Genomic DNA, 20,797 nt, shown 5'->3' with positions numbered 1-20,797 from the left:
TTTTTAAAAATCAGAGCTCAACCCAACAACCTTGTTAGGCTGGGGCCAGTTGTTTTAGTTACCAGTTATCAGAGAGGCAGTGGATGCCCCATCTGTGGCCATGTTAGACAGAACTTGGAGCACTCAGTTCTAGTGGAAGGTGACCCTGCCCATGGGCAGGGGGCTGGACTAAATGGCCTCTAATAGCTCCTTTTCAGCCCAAAACATTCCATGTTCTGTGGATCTGTTTAGTGTATCCCCATAGCATCCTTCCTGACCAGGGTGTGTGCAGCTTTTGGTTCAAGGCACCGGTGCTCTCAGCCACAAAGCCCAGTGGGTGGGTGAGGCACAAGAAGTGGTGTACAGGGTGACAGACAAGTCCCAAGCCTTTCCAACACCTTTTTCCTTAACACTGGAGAGCCAGATGATAAAAGCCTGACCCATCTTTGACAAAATAATCAGAAACCGGGATAATTTCTCATGGAAAGGAAAGCTGCTGGTGCTGCGAGGGGAGTTCCATGCCCTGTCTTAACGATACATCAGTGTCCAGGGACTTTTTAGTCTTGTGCTTGGGTTTTATGATCCGTATTAGTTCTCTTTTAATTTTTATTGCTTGGCTTTAGTTTTTGATACAGTGCTGGAAGCACCTTGGTGGGCAGGGATGGCTCCCTTAGCACTGGCTGTCACCTTGTGGCTTGACCCACATTTCAGGGAGGAGCAGAGGGGCTGGACGTGGGCTCGGCAGCCCTTTATGTGGTGACACCCCTGCCTGTGTCAGCCTCTACCTGCCAGCACTGCCAGCTCAGAGGCTGGCTGATCACCCCCCTGGGCTCTGCTGCTTTCTCCTGGGCTTCAAGCAGAGTGTGGCAGGACACACTCTGCTTTTCCCCTGCAGAACGTCTCATTCAGGGGGTCTGTGAGCCATGATCGTGTTCCTAGGACATTGCTGAGCCAGGAAAACCAGGTAAGGCATTGGTGCTGGCTGGCCCTGGTTTCTTCCTCCCAGCAGATCAAGTGAGGTTTGCTTCTCTTCCACGTGGGCCATCCTTGCTTTAGTTTTGCTTCTGGTTTGCTACCCACTGCAGAGAGAAATAAAATCTTCTCTAAGATCATTCTGATAGATAAAGGTAGTGAAATGTGGAAAACTATGAGGTTCATCTGGGAAAATTTAACACTTCAGGAGCACAGGGGATCAGCCATGCTCTCCTGGGCTGGACCCTCAAGCACAATTCTGCCTGGTCTGCTGGTGGCTCTTGTCTCAGAATAGCTCTGGATAAGATGTGCTGTCAGGGGAAGCAAAGGGAAGGGATTTATTTAGCCTGACTGGGAAGCTGGCATTGCCCAAGCTTTATGGTAATGGGGTGACTTATGTTAAGGAGATATTTGGGCTGTGCTGGTTGGCACCTCAGTGTGAAGGGACACCTGCCCTGTGTCCCCTGGGGCTCCCTCCGTGCCAGCTGATAACCCATGCCATTTGGAGAGCTTTCACTCCTTGCAGCTTGGCATTTCTGCTCGCTGCTCCAGGACAGATCCAAACCCCACTGGCATCAGGGAAGATTTTCTCTGACTTCAGCTGGCTCCATCCTCCCAGAGAGAAGACGTGACACAACTTGTGCATTGCAGTTTATTCCTGGTGACAAGTGCACCTTCCCCAGTGACCTTTCACACCACTGAATGCAGGGGATGGGGATGCTGGTCCCCTCCCAGGCAGCCCAAGAGCAGGGCTGTCAGAACCAGGGAGCTTGCATGCTGCTGAGAAAAACCCTCCCCTCAGTACCCAAGGGACCTGAGTGCTGGTTCAAAAGGTTGCCAAGCACTGTCAGCTCCTGTTTGGGGCTGCTGTGCTGAAGGGAGATCCTGCCAAGGAGGTCACAGGCTGAATTTGAAGTGATTGTGGTTTAAAATGATCTTCCAGGTTTGTCAGCCCCATCAGAATTCAGCTCCTGTAAGAGTGGCCAGAGGTTTGGGGTGCATGGGGCTGGGAACCACCCCAAGGAAGGGTGTCCTTGCAGGTGGCACAGCTGAGCCCTGGGCCTTCCCCAGCAAGGCAGTGCCCCAGTTCATCTGCAGCAGGTGATGAAATGCAGGTGGCCACAGGAAAGGAAGGAGCGATGACAATATCCTCAGCATTGAGTCTGCCACAGTGCTGAAGTCCTTCTGATGGCAGCAGTGTGGTCAGGATCCCTCCATCCTTCCATCCATCCATCCATCCATCCATCCATCCATCCATCCATCCATCCATCCATCCACATAGTTTCCAGACTGTGGGTATCCTTCCCCATGCATGTGGTTACATCCCTTTCCCTCTTCCCCCAGTCATATCTGACATTTGCTCATGCCCACAGTGGAGACTCCACTGATTTGTGCAGCTCAGGGTGAAGCTTGCTGTGCTTGTCTTCCACCAGCATTTCAACTGAAATCCAACCTGCTCATGAACGCTCTTGCTCCAGGATTCTTTATTGAAACACTTTGTAAATAAAATTAGAATACCAAAGCAGTAGAGCCTGGCAAAAAGTAAGGGGGAATGTTTCTTGGCATGGAAAAATATCCTCAACCAAGAAAAAGCCTAATTTATTCTGGTGAAGCAGAGAGAATCCAGCAACCTCCCTTTTGTTGTGCAGTTCACATGTATTGCTGTATTCACACCTGAAATCTTTTGCTGAAAGTTTGGCACCATTTCTTCCCCTTTTGCTCAGAGAACTGCAAGATTTGAAGAGCCACCCTTTCTGGCTCTGTAAGAGCTGATTCCCACAGAACCCACAGCTACCACAGAGGAAAGGACTCATTGGGCTGGGAGCTGCAGCCTGCATTTCATCACCTACCAGGAGTCCCATCTGTCAGTGGGAGCTGCACAGTTCTCCCCTGCTAACAAAATTATTTATTTTGTCCCGTCATTAAGGATATTCATGCAGCAGAAATGGGAATGATCTCTGCTTTGTGAGTTTTAGAAGCCCATTTTGTATTTGTCTTGGTGGTGGAGGAGCAGTAAAGAGCTCTGTGATCTCGCCTGTTACGATAAGTGAGTTTTGGAAGAGGTTTTCTGTCTGATACTCTGTCTAAAAGCGTGGGGAAATGCCATTCTAAAGGCTGTTAAAACACAATTGCTCACTGATTTACACCGTCAAGGAGTGCCTCTTTACTGGGAGATGTACACTGAATAAAAGCAGTTCAAGTGGTGCTTTTAATAAATAGATAATGGAACAGCATTTTATCTTCTGCTTTAATCCGTTATGTTAGCATAGGGTAGTGTATCCCTCTGATAGATTTTGAGATAGCAGAAACTGCGAGTCAAACCACTTTCCTTCTGAGTCTTTGAAGAGAAATTGCACACTGGTGAAAGCTACTGGGTTCTCAGTGAATTGGGATCTTTCTCCCATGGATGGGTTCAGTTGGGTCCCAGTGGGTTGGGGTTCAGGGCACCGATCTTAGAATGTCATCTTAGAATGAATATCCTAACATATCTTGTGTGTCCAGGGAAGGGAACTGAGGTGGGGAAGGGTCTGGAGCATCAGGAGCGGCCGAGGGAGCTGGGAAAGGGGCTCAGCCTGGAGAAAAGGAGGCTCAGGGGAAAGGGGGACCCTTTTGGCTCTGCACAACTTCTGACAGAAGGGGACAGCCAGGGGAGGTTTAGATTGAATTAGGGAAAATTCCTTCATGGAAAGGGTTTTCCAGCTCTGGCACAGCTGCCCAGGGCAGTGGTGAAGGAGTTTAAAAGCCATGGGGATGTGACACTTGGGGACATGGGTCACTGGTGGCCTTGGCAGTGCTGGGGGAATGGTTGGGCTTCATGGTCTTAAAGGGCTTTTCCAATATAAACAATTCTGTGATTCTAAATTGGAAGGAACCCATAAGGACCATTGAGCCCAACTTCCCCACTACTTGCAAGAGTGTCTAAACAGCAGCATCCAAATGCTCCTTGAACTCTTGTCAGGCTTGGGGCCATGACCTGGGGAGCCTGTTCTGGTGCCTGACCACCCTCTGGGTGAAGAGCCTGTTCCTGATTTCCAGCCTGAAATTTCTAGGATGTAGCTTCATTCCATAATGCCTTGGCTTTGGCCATGGGGCTGTTGCCTTGCTGGGTGGCAACACCCATGCTTCACATCCCAAATGCCATGTGGAGTCCTCTGTAGTCCCTAGCTCTCATGGTTTTGAGTGGGAAGGGTGTGGAACCACAGGGAAAGAGGCACCTCTGTGGAAAGCTCCTCTCTAAGCCTTTGGACTTCTCTAGAGGCACCAGGTTGCTGGGGCTGAGTGCCTTGAAGCTAAATGAGCTGTTGGCTGCTTGGTTAGGAAAGAAACAGGACACTTTGGGAGGCAGGAAAAAGGTCATTTATCCTGTTGCTGCTCATCCTCGTTAATTCATTGTTTCCGTTGAAAACCCTGCACTTAGCTTCTTCATGAATGAACCCAGTGTCTGTGCCTCCAAAAACAACTTGGCTTGGTGAAAAATAAGACCTCCTTTCACCTCCTTTCTGCTCTGCCGTGTTTTTTCCCCCCTTGTTTTCTTCCACTCACATCCATCCTGCCTGGGTGGCAGTCCCAGTTTGTCCCTGTGGAGCGGGGCCGGAGCCCAGGGCTGGATTTACAGAATGGTTTGGGTTGGAAGGGACCCTAAATGTCATCTCATCCCACCCCCTGCCATGGGCAGGGGCACCTTCCACCATCCCAGGCTGCTCCAAGCCCCATCCAGCCTGGCCTTGGACACTGCCAGGGATCCAGGGGCAGCCACAGCTGCTCTGGGAAACTTGTGCTGGTGTTTTCTCACCCTCAGCATAAAGGATTTCATCCCAGGGGCTGCTCCCCTGCGAGAGAGAGGTTTTCTGTGACCCTGCAGGGGTGCTCCCAAGCCAAAGGGGATGGGAAAGCTTGAAGGAAAGGTCTGGAGAAGGGGAAGTGACTCAGCTGCATGGCAGGAGAGACTGTCAGGGAGGAAGGGTGGGTAGGGAGATGGAGATACAGAATGGGGAGGCGTAGTGTGGGGGGCAGAAGGGCCGGAGGGTGACCTGGGTGCTGGGATGGGGCTGAGACATGGCCCAGCTGTGGTGAGCAAAGCCTTTTGCAGCGACTGCCTGGGTGTGGAAGGGCAGATGGAGCAGAGGAGAGGTCTCTGTGCAGTGGTAGCTGGTCTCCTAATGCCCTTCAGCAGCTGGAGTGGAGCAGAGCTGGCACCACATCAGCAGTGAGCTCTCTGAGGACCATCTGTGAGCCAAGGGCAATGAGAACAATTACCAGCCAGAGGAAAAAATCATCAAGAGAGAGGCTGGAAAAAGCTGTGGGGGAGGCTTAGAGCCAAGCAGAGGCAGAGAAAAGGGAATCTCTAAGCCAATGAGTGGCCAGAGAAAGTACACTGTCTGGTCTCCCTATCTCATAACACAGGTCTGTTTAAGGAAACAGCTGTGTCCATGAGAAAATGCTTTCCCCTTGGGTTGAGCCTGTGAAAGTGGCTGGCAGGGGATGCCTCCAAAGCTGGGAATTTAGCACTCAGATAAGGCTTGGATGTCGTTTGGGAGTGGTAACGAAAACAAGATCTATAAATGAAAAAAATATCTATAAATGAAGAGTGATTACTCTTTATTCAGGGGTTTAAAAATTATCTTGAACTTGTGGGAGTTGAGAGGCCACCTTCTTGGAAGCACAGCTGGGGTTTGCTACTGTAGTTTGCAGGTGTATCAGCCTGTGGGTGCTGGGCTTTAGGGCAATTGGTAAAGCCTGGATGGGAGCTAAAGCCATCATGCCAAGCTGCTTGGACACAGGTCAGTCTGGAGAAGGCTCCAGGGAGAACTTTTATCCCCTTCCAGGTCCTAAAAGGGCTCCAGGAGAGCAGGAGAGGGACTTGGGACAAGGGATGGAGGGACAGGACACCAGGAATGGCTTACACTGCCAGAGGGCAGGGTTAGTGTTGAAATTGGGAATAAATCCAGCCCTGTGAGGGTGGGCAGCCCCTGGCACAGGGTGCCCAGAGCAGCTGTGGCTGCCCCTGGATCCCTGGAAGTGTCCAAGGCCAGGCTGGATGGGGCTTAGAGCAGCCTGGGACAGGGGAAGGTGTCCCTGCCCATGGCAGGGGGGGGCACTGGATGAGCTTTAAGGTCTGTTCCACCCCAAGCCATTTTGGGACTCTGAGATTGCTGGCCTTGTCCACAGAGCTTTTCTTTGAGGAATCCTGCCAGCAGGGAGAGCAGCTTTGAAGCTTTTCCCAGGGTAGGGAAGAAACCAAGAAAAGAGTAGATATTTCCTAAGAGTAATCTGGCTGGTCCATCTGGTGCTCCCAAAAAGGCCGGTGAGATGGCACAGCACGGGGGAAAACTGTGAAAGATTGGAGGCTTCAAAGCAGAAGGTGATTAGAACCCAAGCAGAATAGCAGCAAGGATGGTCCCCAGGGAGGGAGAAAGCCTGGCATGGCTCCATCAGGGAGGGTTAGCAAAGGGAGGCAGGAAATTAAAGCAGGGCAGTAATGAAGGTCAAGCTGCTATCTCCAAGGCTTTGGGAAGCAGGAGTTTCACTGACTCTGAGCTGCAGAGCCTACTACTCCAGGGAAGGGGGATGGGAGGCACACATTAATTTGTTAAATGGATAGAAATAAATTAGTGTGTAAATCTGTAACATTTGTTTCCCCAGTTTGATGGGGAGAGCTGCACTGAGCCTAGTTAGGCTGATGTTTTAACCAGGTTTGCTGAGGTTTTGCAGGTTTTTGAGCCAAACCTCCCTTTTGGATCGTCTATAAAATCTTCTCCATCCTATCTCCCAGTGAAACTGTGTGGATTGGAAATGGTGCTTTTCTGACCTCTCTGTTAAGTGTTTGGTGGCTCTTTTCTCCCACAGCCCTGGAGTGCTGGGGAGGGAATCTGTAAGGGGGTGGACAAGTTGGGTCATCTTGTCCTAGATGTCACCCCAACCTTAACCTGGCTCAAGCTGCAAGCCCCTCCAGAGCCTGTTACCTTTCCAGGGCCCTTTTCTGGCCTGAAAGAGTCAGGATTCTGCATCCCCCGTGCACATCCCACCCAGCTGCAGAACTAAATCCTCCCTGTTAATGAGACTCGTTAGGCTCACACAGGGGAGTGGATGTGTGGGGCCCCCACCATCTCTCAGTCCTTCCTGCTGGCTATTTTAGCCATCTCTGCTCCATCCTTCAGCTGGGACAGGGCCTGCTCTGGCACTTGGACTGGGGGGGTGCCACCGTCCCCATCATGAGCAGGGGCCCATGGTGATGGGGCTCAAAGGTGGGCAAGAGAAGATGCTGCTGCTGCTTTTGGTTCTGTTTTGCAGAGCTATGTAGGGGTTTTCACAGCTACCCACTGCACCTTCTAGCTCAAGGAGCTGGTGGTGGAAGCATGGCTTGGTGTTTGGATGGGTCAGAAGTTGTGTTGAAGTGGCCTGAAGTGCCCTCACCCCCAGCTGTGTGGTGGCTGATGGGGGGCAGTTCTGGCCCACACAGGTTTGCTGTAGGATCAGAACCTCACTGCCTTTCCCTAGGTACCCACCACAGACAGGCAGGACCACCTCCTTGGCCTGGAGCAGCTGGAATTTGGATGCAAATCACCCCCAGCTAACCTGGCCTGGCCACACCAGCACGGGGGTGCAAGCTCTGGGCTGCCAGCACTGCCACAACAAGCTGAGTGTGACCCAAATGGAGGAAGCCTTTAGCAAGACCAAGCTTTGCAAAATAGCTTTCTGATGGGGAGCACATCTCTCATGATTGCCCTCCCTGAAGGGACTCCTCATTTATGGTATCGTGACTAAAGACCTGTCCCAGCAGGAGGAGAACAGGTGGAAATCATGGGGCTCCGCTTCTCTAAAGATCCTGATTACCTTTTTGTTTCTTTGCTGACTCTCTCTGTTCCCATTATCTCATTATAATGGGGCAGTTTTTTAAATGAGCATCTTTGGGAACAGCAAGGCCATGGAGATAAGAGCTGAGAAAACTCCTGCGTCCAGAGATTCATTACCTGCTCCCATGTAAGCCAGGAGGGAAGCAAGCCTGCTTTCCTTTTTCTTTTGGTTAATAAAAATATTGCAGTGGAAATTTTAAAAAATCAAATAAAAGCACAGAAGGACCTAAGAAAGTGTGGGGGCTACAAACTACTGCTGGAGCAAAAGGCCTCATTAGAATACAAATTATTTAGGGGGACAAACTGGAATGCCATTATACAGAGTGTCACTGACTGAGTTCAGCCTTGTGTTTGGCTGCACTTGATAAATTAGTCTGTTCTACTCCTCCTCCTCTCTCTCTTTTTTTATTTTTTTTTTAATATAGGGGAGAAAAATATGCAATTACAAGTTCAGCCTGTTGAAAAAGTCACGTCCTGCTGGAGCAGTCAAACCCAAACCCTTGTCTTACACATCTCTCTAAATGTGAAATCTTGGGTTTTACCCAGCTGCTAAAATCTGGGTGCCTGGGGAGCACTGGGGATCCCTGCTGCTGAATTTGGGGGGGAGGGGGTGCTGCAGTGGGGTTCCCAGAGCAACCCCTGCCTACACAGCATCACCTGAGCACGGTGCCAACCTGCCCGATGTGCTGGCTGAGTAAGGGTTTTGAGACAAGAAGCCTTTGTCTTCTGTGGTTATTTAATTTTACTTTTTTTTTTCCCCCTTCTCTTCTAAGTAATTTACTCTGGCTGCACCCTCCCTCGGGCTTGAGTGGAGCAGGGGGGGGATGTTCTGCCTTGTCAAGCACTGGTTGTGGTGCAGGAAAAACACTCTGTCCCAGGGACCTGAGTTGGAGGCAAGGAGGAAGGTGGGAGTGAATGCCTTTTTTGGAGGGATTGGAGCACTTGTGGTTGTGCTCTGCTGCTCAGCCTGGCTGCTCTTGGGGGCAGAGCTGGGGAGGAAGAGAAGGTGGGAGGCAGGCAAGGCAGTGGGGCATTCCCTGGCAGGGCTCTCACCTGCTGAGGGCTTTGTGCCAGGCACAGATACTTAAAGGCATGCTCAGGAGTGAGGCTGTGGTGATCCTATCTCCCCTTTAGTGCACAGAATCAAAGGATCCCAGGATGGTTTGGGTTGGAAAGGACCTTAAAGCTCACCTCATTCCAACACCTTGCACTGGAACAGGTTGCTCACGGCCAAATTAAACCTGACCTTGAGTGTTTTTGGAGATGAGGCAGATACATTCAGGTGAGATAGAAGAGGCCATCAAAATTAGTGACTCTTTGGGGAGATGAAGTTTCTCGTGACCTCCTGACAGTTTGGGTAGTGGAAGCCACAACAGGGAAGATGATCCTGTGTCTAAGGTCTTTGATCAGTTCCTGCTGCATCTTCCTAGTGGCACTTACAGACACCCCAGATGGTTTGGTTTTTTTGTTTGTTTTTTTTTTTTTGGATGGACACCTATTTTTTACCTTGCATCTGGGCAGCACAACAAGGTGGCTGCAGTGTTCTTGAAGAAGGCTTTACCTTTAGTTTGGATCGCCTCACCAAAACTCTGTTGGTTGGCATTCAGTGATTTTAAGATAAACTGGCTTTTTTTTCCCCCTGCTTTTGGCAAAGGTTGAAATATTTTGTAACGTCTAGCATTAGGTAAGACTTGTGATTTAATGCCTCATCCCTTCAATTCACCTTCAGCAATAACAATGTATTCTAATCCACTGCTCAGGTGTTGATGGATGGGGCCTGTTTGGGTTAAACTGTTGGGATTTGAATTGTTGACCTCATTCTGTCCCCGGAGCAGGAGCAGTCAGAGGAGCCCTTGAGGAACACTGTGAGCAGCAGGCTCTCCATCACCAGTGAGTGGCAGAGTCAAATGGAAATGTGAGGCCAGCTTGGCCCTCAGCCAGATTTCATCTCCAGGTCCCATGGGAAACTGGATGTTTAGGACAGGTGCCGTATTAAGAAGCCCTCTGCAAATCCTGACAAAAAATAGGTTGGAAGCTAAATTTTTCCTTGAATTGGATTCAGGAGGATGGAAAGACATAAGATGAAAAAAATTCCATCTTTTCTTTGAGGCTGTTTCACAGGGACCATTGCCTGCCTTTGCTCTGTTGGTGCACGTGGAAGTGAGCAATCCTTGAGCTTGGTTCAGGCTGGGATCAGGGAACAAACTTCCCACATCACTCTCCAGGAGAAACACCACAGTGCCAGTCCAGTGTGAGGCCCTCCTCCCCATCCTTGCTGCTCTGGGACCTCCAGGAGGTCCAGTGGGGGTGCCTAACCTTGATGTGGTCATGACATTGGTCAGGGTTTTCTTGGCTCTTGAGTTGAAGAAGTTTCCTCTCATCTTTGGCATGACTGAGCAGGTCTGGTCCTTTCCAAGGAAACTTCAGAAGCAGCAGGAAGAAGAGGAGGTACCAGATTGTCTCCACACACAAATGAAGGCTGGGCAAGAAACTGCTCCTGTGACCTGGCTTGGTGTGTCCAAATCAGCTCCTTGCTCCTGTGATGCTCTGAAGACCAAAGACATGAACCTGCCCCAGGGCTGAGAGTGAGGAGCACACGTGAGCTGGTGGGCATGCACCCTTCTCTCTCCCACAGGCCCCTCTTCTGCCCTGAACCCAGGGAAATGCACTCTCACTTGAATTTTCTGAGCCCCACATCTCTCCAAAACCCACCCAAGCAAGGGATAGATGTTGGCTGGCCATGGCCAGGATGAGTGAACAGCTTTTCCTAAACATAATGTGCCCCATGTGAATATGAGTAACCTTTGGTTTTCAAGGATGGAAGAGTAGAAGTAAACAAAAATAAAATTGAATTGAATTGATGATGATTCAGGGAAAAAAAAGAGATTTTGCTGAAGAGGGTGCTAAGGGTAGTATAACTGATTCTGGTGTAACCATGATGCAGAAAAGCTTGTTTGAACACTTGGGCTTGCTGAAGGTTTCTCAGAACCTTTTCTTTCTTGTCTGGAGCAGCAGACAAGACTTAGGTGTCCATGTGTCCAGGCTGCCCACAGGGATGTCACTCCATGTCTGGTACCTCTGCACTTCTCTTTGAGGTGTCACTGAGGTGTCCAGCCATGCACTGAGCGTTTTCCCACAGGATGGATGAAGCTCAGGGATGTGAAAGGCCAAATGGGATATTCCTGTTAGAAAAAGCTGGTTCAAGCTTTAGTTGATTTCCTCAGGGTCACTAAGGTCAGTGTCAGAATAAAGTGTGGAAAGGGCTGGTCTGGGTCATGCATCCTTTCCTAGGCAATATCCAACCCCAGATGCAAAGTCCTGCGGTAGGGAATCATTCATCCCGACCTCTCTCATCCCAGCTCTGATTTACCTCCTAAAACTCACTCCAGGAAGTTTCCCTGGGGATGTGTGACATCCAACCTTCTGCCCTCCTGCTGAGCCTGGGACCTGTATCTCCCCACCACCTGCTACAACATCACTGCTCTGGTTCTGAGCATCCTCCCTCTGCTTTTCCTTGACTGTCTCCTTCCTCTTACCTTCTGAGGTGCAATGATGACCCCAGCCAGATGCTGAGCTGTCATCATCTCAGCTCTGCTCAAATGGCTTGGCCTCTCCTGTTTGTCTAGTACTTAGCTGATTAATCAGCAGTGATGTTGTATTTGCTTCCAGATAAGAAAATGTTGAATCTTATATCTGGGATTGAGCCTTGTGAAATCCCCCTAGAAACAGCCTGATTCTCCTCTGTCAGCTATTTGTTGGGATCCCCTCTGAATCCCCTGCAGATGTGCCTTATTCTTGTAATGCAATGCTCATTTTATAATCAACCTGCCACACCCTATTAAATCGAATGCTGTACAAAAGCATATGTGTATTATCTCTAAGCAATTATCTTTATTAACCAAACTTGTAATCCACTCAGAGGACAAAATCAGCTTTGTTTGACATGGTGTGTTGACCACAGAACCTCTCTGACAAACTTGAGCTGTATTTCCATCCTTTAATTCCTCCTCTGGGTGACTCTTGGGAGGATTCCCATTATTTTACCCATGACTGATGGCAGGCACGCCAGCCTGTTCCTCAGGCCATCCCACTTGCCCCTTTAGCAGATCAGTGCAGTATTTTCATGCTCCCATCCATCTGGATCTTCCCTGGTATTCCAAGATTTATTAAAAATTAACATCAGCAGGCCAGAGAGCTTCTCAGCCAGCTGTTGGAGGGCTCTTGGGAACAAGTTATCCAGACCTGCTGATTCAAAATTGTTTATTGCTGGTAGATGCTGTTTAACAACCTCCTTGGTTACTAATGGACTGGAAAGTACTTCATCCTCCTCATGTGATACAAGCACCTCATCCTGCCTTCTCTCCAGATGCAGAAATATTGATTGAACACTTCTTGCCTTTTCTGCATCATTACTCTTCTCCCCATCTGAGGACTTGCTGCTGATTTATGCAAAGGCATTGTAATATTGCCCGGATTGTTGGCCATCCCTTCCCATACACAGCTGAACACGTTGGGTGCTTTGCTCTGGAGTCTGCACAGAGCAGAAGTCTCTGCTGTTTGGACTCCATTTCTGGGAGGGCCATTCCTTGGTTAGACACCATGTAGCACTCTGGCCTGAGGACCAGAAAATTCCTCTCTCTGCCCTCCATCGCTTTTCATTCATTAAGGAGGACTTATGAATTTGCAGAGCCACCTCCAAGAGCTCCAAAACCATCAGCCTTGCCAGAAAGGATGAGATTTGCCCCCAAAACTTTTGAGATTCTGTTAAGTGGTGGCCATTCTACACGTCAACCCATCAACCCCCATCTCCATGCTGCCATGATAATTTTGGGTTAATCATCCCTGGATCTACAAGCCCTCATCTCTCCTAGCAACCTGTGGCTGCTTGCTCTCTCCCCTGACCTAAGACAGAGCTGCTGTTTTTTTCTCCCATCTTACCTTTGCTATTTTCCTTTCCTCCTGTTTCCCTAGCTGTGGGTTGTTGCAATAATCAATTCCACATGTGGGACAGAGATCTTCCAGGGCCTTCTTCTGCTTCCCTCTGGTGAGACCCCACCAGTCTTGTGTCCAGCTCTGGGACCACCAACATAAGGAGAAAGTGGACCTGCTGGAATGATCCTAGAGGGGCCATGAAGCATCCAAGATCTGTGGGCCCTCTGCTCTAGAGTCAGCCTGGCCCAGCTGGGGCTGTTCCCCTGCACAAGAGAAGGCTCCAGGGACACCTCAGAGCCCCTGCCAGGGCCTCCAGGGGCTCCAGGAGAGCTGCACAGGGACTGGGGACAAGGCCTGCAGGGACAGCACACAGGCAATGGCTGCCACTGCCACAGGGCAGGCACAGATTTTGGGATCTTGGGCAGGAATTGCTGGCTGTGAGGGTGGGCAGGCCCTGGCCCAGGGTGCCCAGAGCAGCTGTGGCTGCCCCTGGATCCCTGGCAGTGCCCAAGGCCAGGCTGGATGGGGCTTAGAGCAGCCTGGGACAGTGGAAGGTGTCCCTGCCCATGGCAAGAGGGGTGGAACTGGATGAGTTTTAAGGTCCCTTCAAATCCAAACCATTTTGGAATTCTGTTGTGAGATACTGTGGGAGAGTGCTCACAGCTCTCATACTTACTCATAGGATTGTAGCATTCAAATCTCCACTTTGGGAACAGATTCAAAATGTTTTAGCAGAAAAATGGTTAGTGTGATGAGATGCTCAGAAACAAGAGTAAAGCATGTAAAGTCGAAAAAAAAAAAAAGGGAAAGAAAATAAGTGCAATTTTTTTTATGATGAGACTAACAAAATTTTAGAAGCAGATGCCAAAGGATCAGGACAAGCCCCCTTAATTTGAAATCTTCCAGCCAAGATTGCCTCTGCTTCTAAATACTGGAGGGCAGGCAGGAATGAGAGCCTTGCTGCAGAAATTACTGGGTGAAGTATTTTATTTTGTATGAAGCTGGAGGGCAGAATACATGATCATGATGGTCCCTGTTGCTTGAAAATACTGGTATGAAATAAACCTTTGTTTTGTAGCCTAAACTTCCTATGAAGTGTGGTCTGAAATCCATGAGTAGGTTTAACATGGATGTCAAAACCTTGAGTAATAGAGTGATGGATGTTAAAATCTTGAATAATGGGGGGGGAAAAAAAAAAGAAAGAAAGTTTTGCTGTAAAGTTCGGGATGGAAAGTGATGAGGATGCTTGGGGAGCAAAGATGGGAGCTGTGCAGGAAAATCCTCCTGTACCCACTGAGGGAGGATTGAGCAGCTGTGTTCAATATTGTGTGAGCTCAGGTCCTCCCTCCCGAGTACAGCGTGAAAGCAGTGGAAATAAAAGCTTGGCTTTTGCTAAGGAAAAGAATGACCCACAATGTCAATTTTTTTTTTTTTTTTTTTTTTAATGTGGGAAGAAGGGCTGAATTCAATGTTTTCCTTTCTTGCTCCATCCTGCTGCAACGCTTCGCTGTGCGGCCGGGCAGGCTGGCGAGCAGATAATGAATCTGCCGAAATGTGGTTATTGATACAGCTGAGATCATTATACCTGAGGGTCTTGTCAGCTTTCCCATCTAAAGGGGCATTTTTCAGAAGGTTGTGGTCATGACATAAACAGTCTCATTCCATCTGAAATCTCAGCTGGCAAAGTCCTGAGCCCGGGAACATTTTTTTAAATACATTATCAGGAAGGTAAATCAGGTCAGCTGCATTTTTATTTTTTCTTTCAGCTAGGAGAAGTGAAATGGTTCATTTGCCTCTCACTATTAACGTGATGCTCTGCAAGGAGCTGTGGCCTGATCCACAGCTTTTGAAAGCAAAAGAGATTTGTTTCCACCTACATCAGGGAGCTTCTGTGGAATTTCCTATTCCCAGCTAAGGATAACTTTCCACTTTGGGAAGGAAAGCAGGTGATCTGTGCAGAGGGTTACCAGCACTTGGAGGCTGAAATGCTGGCTATGATGGGCCATTGTCTTGGTTGTCCTTAGCCCATCCACGTGTGGGATGGTGTGAGTGGACCCAGCGAGGAGCTGTGGCTCATTTTGTGTGAGAGCAAAGGAAAAATAACCTGCTGAGAAATTACGAGGCAGAGAAAGCATTTCAAAATTGCAGCTGGGACTGTGAATTGCACAGGGAAGTTTAAAGTGATTGCAGTGGAGGTCAGGCTGCTCTCTGCAGCATCAGTAGCATCTGAGTCTTTGCAGATGCTCTCCCTTCCATCCTGCAGCAGACTCTATTTGGGTTTTTGCCACCCATCTCACATTTGGTCTGAGGTGCTGGGGAAGTTTTTTGGCATTGAGGATGGTGACAGATGTAAGCTCTGTGTGATCAGAACCTCCCTGGGGGCTTTCGTCTCACCCAGTGTCAGCTGCCCTGGGTTGTGAGAGGTATCCCTGATAAAATTATGCATCAAGCCATCAAGCCCTGAAGAGAGGGCTTGTCATGCCTTTTATTGTTATCATCCATTTGTGTTTAAATTTCATTTTATCGCCATTGATTCTTAATTGCCCTCACCCAGTCCCAGTCCTGCACCAACACAAACTGAAGCAGACTAAAAAGTCTTTCTTGGTGAAGAGAAAGTGAGGACTGAAGCATTAAAAGCAAGTAAAGTGACCTGTTCTAGTGGACCTGCCAGTGACTGGGGGGTTGGAAAGGCATGGTCTTGCAAGTCCCTCCCAATTCAAGCCATTCTGAGATTTTTTTGACCAGGATGTTGCCTTCAGGCATGTGTTGTCTAGCCAAATACTGATTTAATGGAAAGTTTGTGCACAAGTTTTGCCATGTCCGTGCTAACACGAGATCTTCCTCCTACCCTGAATCTGCACGGGACCAAGAAAGGCTGGGAACTGTGGATCCCTAAAGATTTGGGAGCTCTAGGGGACCAGAGTTGGCTGCATTTCCAGGCCAGGGAGGCAGTCAGGGGGTGGTCAGGAGGACAGCTCTTTCAAGAGTTTCTCAGTTAAGCCATATGATGTAGGAAAATCGTTCCGTGTAGTTGCACATGTATTGTGTAAATATATGTATTCATGCACCTGTTCAATATCACTTTGGCTCCATCCAGCCCTGTTCCTTGAAAGAAATCCAACTGTGCTTCCATTCTTTGAGAAAGCTGGGTAGAATAATTGACTGTCCTTCTGCTGGAGACAATGGAGCCTCACTGACTCCTGCTTTCCATAACAAAACACTGGGGATCACTCAGGATCAACCTGGATTACAACCATTAAGGTTTCAAATATGAAATCACTGAGGCTGTGTAGGGAAAGCACTTCATCAGCCTTGATTTTCACTGATTTCCTGTAGAACTTTTTGGGGTTTTTTGGATAAGGGTACTGTGGCAGCAGTAGCTTTGTATTTGGACACATCCTGGACCAGCAAACCTGCCCAGTCTGTGGCATGAGGTAACTGGTAATTCCGCCTCTTGCTGGAAACTGCTCCCCATCTGCAGGGTGTGGGACTACCAGCAAGGAAATCTCTACCCATTCATGCTTTCCTAAGGTCTCTTTAAAGATGGAAAACCAGCAGCTCATCTCTGCACCACGGGCACAGAGACCTTAAACAAGTTGTGTGGTGTCCTCACCCTACTCGCTTCTGCCCTGCTGGTGCCCCAACGAGGAGGGTGTTTGTCAGGATTGTGGGCCCACATCTTTTCCTTCCCCATACTCTTTAAAATAAGGCCAGCATTTGGAAGCACTTAGGCCAGGTTTAACTTTATTGCTAGGTTGGAGTTGATGGGGACATGCACCAATGCAAATAGAAACATGTGCGAGTGTGTGGGATGGACACCTTGGAGGAAATCTCCCCAGGCTTTTCCAAATTTCCCATTTCCAAGCATCTTCAGTGAGATTTAACAGGAGGAAAATATTTTTACGGGTTCTGTTTCTTAGCAAAATCAACCTGTAAAAAAAATAAAAGGGTTTTTTTATTATTATTATTATTTTTACCACCACAGTTTGGCAATGAAATAGGGATGTTTGAGGAGGAAAATTATTTTCCTTTGAAAAATGTGACTGATGCAGCAAGTCTTGTTGCAAAAAATATCTTCCTCTAGCTCTCAGAAAGCTGTATTCACTGAAGCTGATTATTGGGCTCCAACTAGAAAGTTTAAAATCAGCCTAAAAAACTAAAGTACTAAAGGAAAATATTGTATAAATTCACAAACCAGAAAGAAAGCCCAAAACTCTGTCAAAATTTATTTTGTCCATGAAAATCTCTACATCTGATGATTGTTTATTTTATTTTTCTGATTAGACAAGCTTCCTTCAAGTGCTCTTCAGTTTTCAATTCAATATACTTCAAATTAGAGTTTTCCTTACCTGTGGTAAGCAATCACTGCAGCTTTTTCTATTATATTTTTACTAGGTGTTTCCTGTTGTCCTTGTAAATCAAGGTGGAGTCTGGCACAACTTTTTCTTCTTTTTCTCCTGCTGTTCTTATTGCACACTTTCTTAGAAGTACCTTATTTTATTCTCATTTATAGTGTAGGAGACCTGTTCAACCTTCCATTAAAAAAAAAAAAAAAAAGTGAGCTGATTTCATATGGAAAAGGGCAAATAATTTCCAGGGTTCAGTGGGGACTTAATTGGTCTGCAGTGGTTTTCGACTCAAAGTTATCACTGAGATGTTTCAATTGTCACAGTCCACACCCAGGTATTTGTCTGTATTAAAGTACTGGGTTTGGCTTGCAAGAATTTGTGGTTGGAATAGTTTAGGCTAGAAAAGCCCTCAAGTCCAACCATCCCCTCAGCGCTGCCAAGGCCACCACTGTCCCATGTCCCCAAGTGCCACATCCACACAACTTTGAAACCCCTTCAGGGATGGGGACTCCACCAGTGCTCTGAGCAGCCTGTGTCAGCACTGGACAATGCTTCCAATGAAGAAATTGTCCCAAATATCCAATTTAAACCTCTCCTGGTGCAACTGGAAGACATTTCCTCTCCTCCTGTCCCTGTTCCCTGGGAGCAGAGCCCGACCCCCTGGGCAGGAGCTGTGCAGAGCCACAAGGTCCCCCCTGAGCCTCCTTTTCTCCAGGCTCAGCCCCTTCCCTGCTCCCTCAGCCTCTCCTGGGGCTCCAGCCCCTTCCCCAGCCCCATTCCCTTCTCTGGACATGCTCTGACACCTCCATGGTGCTGAGGACATTTTTGTACACCCTGATTATAAACCATCCTGAGAAGCAGCACCATGAACAATGTGCTTTGCTAGCACAGGAGAGATGTAATTTTTTCTTCAACACATTGGCTTTGGTGAATTGATGAAGGCAAACCCTTTTCATGGGGGTGGAAAAAAAGAGGTTTTGTGGGAAGTGAAGAGTTGCATGGTTTTGTGCTTGAGGAGCTTGGGTGGGTGGTTGCACGGGTGTTCCCATCCCAGAGGGGATGCCAGCTGCAGGAGTACCAGGAAAAGCAGTGGGTGGCAATTGGTGTTCCTCTCCATGCCGACTTTGACAGTCACTGGATGCTGCCCAAGTTTTGCTCTGCCCTTATCTGGGGCCAGACATATTGTTCACTCCGACTTCACGTACTGATTTACCCAGACACTCCTTAGAAACCCAGTAGTCAGAGGAGCTGCAGATAGTGCTTTGGGTGTGGGGATGGAAGCAGCATTAATGTTTTTTTCCCTACAGACTGAGAAAGCGTGTAATAAAAGTTTCAAAAGTAACCGTGAGCTGAGCACAGAGCTCTTCCAAGCCCTGTCTGGGAGTGCCAGGTTGCCCCAGGCTATCTTACACTTGATTTTGCCTTGTGCTTCAGAAAGATTTCCCTTGTATAAACAATTTTGGTTGTGATTTGGGGTTTTTTTTAAATGTGCCTCTTTGGAGGAAAACCATCAGAAAAGCGTGTAATGTGGAACTCACGTGTCCAGCTGCTCTCATCAAATTTATTGTATTAACAAAAAAACATCTATTTCCTTGTTGTTGCTATACCTGTGCCAGAAAGTAACTAGCATTTTATGAAATGCAGTGTTTTATTCAGTGTGACTGCTTAATTTGGGGCAGAACCTCAAGAATGAGCTGTTACCAGGGGCACCCAGCGAGAAGAGGAGGGAGCCCAGTTCTTATCACTCAACACGGTGGCCACCCCTTTGGAGTTGTGTGCATGCCAGCAAGCTGGGCTTAGCCAGGCAAGGCTGCTCGTGGCTGCTGAGACGGGCTCCTGAGGGGTGAATCCTCCTCTGGGAACATCCTTGTGGCCAGGGGTCACAGGAGATGCGTGTGGGCTGGCATTGTTGGCCATCTGGTGCAGCTGAGGTGGCCAGGAGTTGGCTTCCGAACCTCAGCGCTGGGAGTGGGGCTTGGAAGCCTCATACTGGGCACTTGGGAAAGTTTTTCAGTCACTCATTCCTTGGGTTGGACACCTGGGTTTGGGTCTTGTCACCAGGGCAGCTCAGTGATTGGGGACTTGAGTAACCAACCTTCTGGTCTGAAGATATTTTGCCCCCGTCTTCGTGCTTGTTTGGGTCATTCATGTGCAAACCTGATGTTTTAACTGAATTACAGCCAGTTATTTTTTCAAAGGAGGCAGTTTTCACCCCCCTCCCCACATTTACCCGACTCAGATGGGTGCAGTTTGCCGGGGAAGTGGAGCAGATCATAGGAGAGTCAACCAGAGAGTGACCTCTGTGGGGGCAAATTGGGGGTCACCAGTTACACCAGGAAGGGGATTGTCTTACCAAGCAGAGAACAAAAAGAATGAGATAAATGTGCTTTAAGAAAAAAGAGATTAAAAAAAAAAACCTTAAAAAAATAGTTTAAAAAAAAAATCAAAACCACAGCAACCCCCCAAGTTTTTCTTTCTGAAGAACTTTTTGTGCTGGTTTAAAAAAAGGAAAGTTGAACAGATCCGGTAAATATCAGTCCGTGTCCCGTGTGTTGTTTAGACCTTAATAGTACAGGTGGACGAGTAGGGCTTGGTGCCAAATACTTTTGGTTTAGAGGGAGTGGTGGGAGTGAATTCTCCCAACCGCTCCTAGAAAGGCTTAACTTTCTGCACACAAATCAATGACAATCTCCGCTTGGCTGCAGACACCCGGGGAGCGACGCTGCCGGATTCCCCGCGCAGCCACGGCAGCCGAGGGGCGGACGAGGGTCGGCACCTGGAGAGGGAAGGTGGGTCAAATGCTATCTTTTTGGCTTCTGAAATACGTGATTTTTTTAGTTTTTAAATCCTCCCCCCCCTCTCCCCCCTGCTTATCCACAGCTTTTAGGGGTTTTTGAGGATATTGAGGGGAGGGAAAGGCACTTGAATTTATTGCTCGGAGGCTAATCGTGCTCCTGTTGGAAATCTTTGGCGTGTCGTAGCGATCCTCTATACTAATCTATTGCCATTTACATGCGTTCTTAATTGCTGTTTGAACTCAAACCCGTGAATCTCTGTCTGATTTCCTTCCTTGGTATCTTGAATCTTTACCAAGCGGGGAGATTTTGGCTGTACATCAACACCTGTACGATACTGTACGATACTACCTCTCAGTTCATGGGGCTTGGGCTTTTTTTTTTTTTTAAGTCTAGCTTAGTTATATGTTTATTTGCTTTAGATAGGAAATACCAGTGCAAAAACAGATCTGCCAGTATGTCCAGCTGTGTAGGCAGAAGAGATCTCATGAGGCAGTTGATTAATATTTAAAATAGAATAGACTAGACTAGAATAGAATAGAATAGGAATATATATTAAAATAAATATTTCAATAGATGGAAATATGTAACAGATAGAAATATACAAGATAATATTCTATTATATATTTTTAATACTTGTTTGTTAGTATTTGTGTTGAAAGAGTTTCTTTTTCAGTCATTCTTTGCGGAAAACTTATGAGAAAAAAATCCCATTCTTGTCTTGAATTGTTAGAATGTCTTGGAAGATTTAATGCTGGCAGAAAAAATGTGATAAAAGACATGCTGGGAAGCATGGTCGGGAGGAGGCTGGTGCTTGGTGCAGGGTTAAGCCCAGCTCAGGCTGACCTGCTCCACACTGCCCATGCTGCAAGCGGGGCTTGCATGGGGAAGCTGCAGCTCCTTTATCTGGAGACCC

This window comes from Onychostruthus taczanowskii, unplaced genomic scaffold (assembly GCF_017590055.1).
Source record: "Onychostruthus taczanowskii isolate IOZ18803 unplaced genomic scaffold, ASM1759005v1 scaffold79, whole genome shotgun sequence".
NCBI lineage: Eukaryota > Metazoa > Chordata > Aves > Passeriformes > Passeridae > Onychostruthus > Onychostruthus taczanowskii.
Note: the sequence above shows the minus strand (reverse complement) of the source record.